Below are 3802 nucleotides of genomic sequence, written 5' to 3'. Positions count from 1 at the left end.
CTCAGTCTTTAAACTGTTTTCTTCCCTAAAAGTTAGGGCTCAAAGGAGTGCCACTTTCATCAGTACTGGGGAAGAAAGCGGTGGGGGGGGGACTAAATCTGCCCGTTTCGATACAACTTCTCTATCTGTATAAATGTTACTTTCTGTCATACCTACAATGTCCAGCTTTGATTGGTTACTTATGTCAAACAATTTTATGCCACCCTTCATTCAAAATGCCAAGGCAGCACAACAGGCCATTAAAAGTCAATAAATACAGCACGGGTCATAGCAGTTGGACAGTCTCTCCATGGGCTGCACAATGCATCAGTGCCCAGCAAAGGCCTGAGCGTGAACAAACACCTTTCCAGGAGGCATTAAAAACTCAGCCTTACTTTGATTGTGTGGTTGGATGTTTCCACCAAGTAGGTGCCACAACAGAAAAGGCCCTGCCCCCATTTGTCCCCATTGGGAGATCTGCTTCTATGGGCAAAAGGACCCCTTCGTGCAACCACCTCCCAACTTGTTGAGGAGTTTCTGGGCCAGCAAGAGAACTTGGCCCTCGGGGCTGGTAGCCAATTCGCAGCCTGTGGGTGTGGATCTTGGAGTTGTGGTGTGACATGTCTGCAGCTGGTGGCTCCAGCCAGCAGGCAAAGAGTGGCCTTTTGCACAAGCCACGGCTGCTGGACCAAACGTAAGGTGCAGCCCCACAAAGAGAGGACCAGGACCTTCGCTCTGGCTACGAATTAGTTTCCAGGCTCAGTTTAAAGAGCTGGTTTTGACCTATTAAGCCTTGTTTGGTAGAGGACCCCAATACCTCAAGGACTGCCCTGCCCCACATGAACCAACCTGGACTCTGTTCTTCATCGGAGGCCCTTCTCCGTGTGCCACTTCTGAGGGAAGTGCGGAGCAGGGATGTGGAGTCCGAGTTGTGGAGTCGGAGTCGGCAGGCCTGGCCTTAGCATGTGTGGGGCCCAGGGCAAAAGCATAGTTGCCCCCCCCCATTCTTTCTCTCTCTCTCTCTCTATATTTATATATATTCAACAGGTCAAGCTTTCACCCAGCATAGAAATTGCACAAAATCTTCACCCATTGAATGGCTGCCTGTCACTGCAGCTGTTAAAGGTCCAAAAGCTCTGTTCACCTTCCCCAAAGCAAAACAGTCTTGCTTGTGGTGGACATGTAGAAGTACTCCATGCCTGTATTTTCCACACAGAAGAGATCGGGGGCCCTCATGGGTGGGCAACGGAAGCACCACTCCTCACCACGTGGACAGTTCCAAAGGCCTGCTGGAAGAAAAAAGTCTTTAGCTGTCAGCGGAAGGCCATTCTTGCCTCCCTAGTGAGGGAGTTCCAGAGCCTAGTGGCAGCCACCGAAAAGGCCCTATCTCATGTCCCCACTAGTCGCACTTGTGAGGGTGTTGGGATCGTGAGAAGGGTCTCTCCTGAAGATCTCAAGGCCCGGGCAAGTTCATATAGGGAGATACTGTCTGACAAACAGCCTGGACCTATGCCGTATAGGGCTTTATAGGTCATAACCAACACTTTGAATTGTGTCCGGAAACAGACTGGCAGCCAGTGGAGCTGTTGCAGCAGGGGAGTTGTATGGTCCCTTTAACCAGCCCCGGTTAACATTCTGGCTGCAGCTCGTTGCACCAACTGGAGTTTCCAAACAGTCTTCAGAACCTTCCGTCTCTACAGCCTGTTCTAGGTAAAGGTGTTGCTTCTAATAAGTGGCAGTCTGGCAGAGACTTGCTGCTCCTGTGTCAGTTCTGGAGATGTTGCGGCCTGAACCTGGGACCTTCTGCATGTGAAGCAGATGCTCCACTCAACTGAGCTACAAAGCAAGATTCCAGTCCCCAATGTTCTGGATTAAAGGGCTGACTTACATAGGAACACAGAAATCTGCCTTATAGCTAGGCCAGAATTTTGGCCCATCTAGCTCAGTATTGTCTGCACTGGCCGGCAGCAGCGTTTCAGACAGGCAGTCTCCTCCTGCCAAGCCTGGTGATGCCGGGAACTGAACCTGGAACCTTCGGCGTGCAAGGCAGATTGCTCTGCCCCTGAGCTTCCCCCTTAAGGCCCTGATTGATTTCTTAAAAGTGGGTGGAGAGCGAACAGCACCCAGCAATCCCAGCAACAGGGGGAAGGACAACCAACAGCTGACGAGCCAAAGGCAGGAAGGAGCAGGATCCCGAGTTACTGCACTCCACCCCTGACTTACCGGGGAAGGGGAGGCTGAACTTCTCTGCTTAAAACCGAGGTGAACTAAGAAGCGAGGGCAGGCACAGGCATCGTAAAAAGACGGGCAGGAGACGGGTTGCAGGAAGCAGAGTTTAATGTCCAAACTAAGAATGACCCATGTTACCTCGGTATGCATCAAACACCGCGGTAAGCGCCCATTTTACCCCGGAACGAGCGTCACACGGAGTGGGAAGGATGCACCTGGAAGGGATTCCCTGCGTCATTCTCAAATGGGTTCCCCCTGCTGTTTAGGGCCATGCCTCCCTGCCTGCCCGCCCTTCCTGCAGGAAGGATCCGAGGGCGTCTTTCTGCTGCGCTCTGCTGCAGGGGGGCCCCTCCACGCCCATTGGCTGCGGGGATGCTGCGTGTCACCAGCGAAGAGAGAGCAGGGGAAATCCCCGTGCAGTGACTGCAGAAGAGGGGATGCTGCATGACGCCAGAGAGAGGAACTCCTCGGGAGCTGATGGGAGGTGTAGTTTTCTTCAGGCAGCTCCGCCATGGTTGCCTTTTTGTTTGTTTCTTTGAGGTGGGGAGTGGGGGCGCAGATCGCCAAGCGCAGAATATGGGGGGGGCAAAGCGCGGGGCCCGGGGCAACTTCCGCGCTTCCTGGTGCCTAGGGGTGCCTCTGGGAGTCGGAAGCAATTTGGGTGGAGTTGGAGTCAGTAGAAATGTACCGACTCCGAATCCGGCTTCAAAATAAATTTTGATTGACAATTTTTTAAAAATATCAATTCAAAATGTCATAGGAGCTTCCCATGATGTCAGCTGTAGTTGAGCATTTCACCATAACTCAAGATGGAAAACATTTTGTGTGAGTGTATGACACAGGACCCAGATGAAGACAAATGCTGTGATGCCGAGATCAGCGCATATGCAGGCAGCGATAAAAATGCTCCTACGAGAGCTTCCAATTTAAAAAGACATTTACAGCCCTTTCCAGGACTGTGGAGTTGGAAGCAATTTTGGGTGGAGTCGGAGTCGGACAGTAGAAAAATAGAGGAGTCAGAGTCGAAGGTTTGGCATACCTACTCCACAGCCCTGGTGTGGAGGGTGGTGACATCAGAACAGGCCTTTCCAGTGGTGGCTCCCTGCTTGTGGAATGCTCTCCCTGGGAAGCTACACCAGGCGCCATCATGATCTATTTTTGGGGACCAGGCAAAAACCTTTCTACCCAGGCTTTTGTTTATTTATTTGATTTATATCCTGCCCTTCCTCCCAGCCAGAGCCCATGAGGACAAACAAAAGCACTAAAAACACTTGAAAACATAGTAAAAACAGACTTTAAAATAATTTAAAATTAAAACAAAACATCTTTCAAAAGTTTTGAAAGCTTTTTTAAAAAATGTTTTTTATAAAAAGGTTAAAAACATTACCAAAAAAAAGGTTTAAAAACATATTGAAAAGCAGTTCCAACACAGACGCAGACTGGGATAAGGTCTCAACTTCAAAGGCTTGTTGAAAGAAGGTCTTCAAAAGGCAACAAAAAGATAACAGAGGTGGCGCCTGTCTAATATTTAAGGGGAGGGAATTCCACAGGGTAGGTGCCCCCACACTAAAGGTCCATTTCCTATATTGTGCAG

Source organism: Rhineura floridana, chromosome 3 (assembly GCF_030035675.1).
Source record: "Rhineura floridana isolate rRhiFlo1 chromosome 3, rRhiFlo1.hap2, whole genome shotgun sequence".
NCBI classification, from domain to species: domain Eukaryota; kingdom Metazoa; phylum Chordata; class Lepidosauria; order Squamata; family Rhineuridae; genus Rhineura; species Rhineura floridana.
This window is presented reverse-complemented; position numbering follows the sequence as displayed.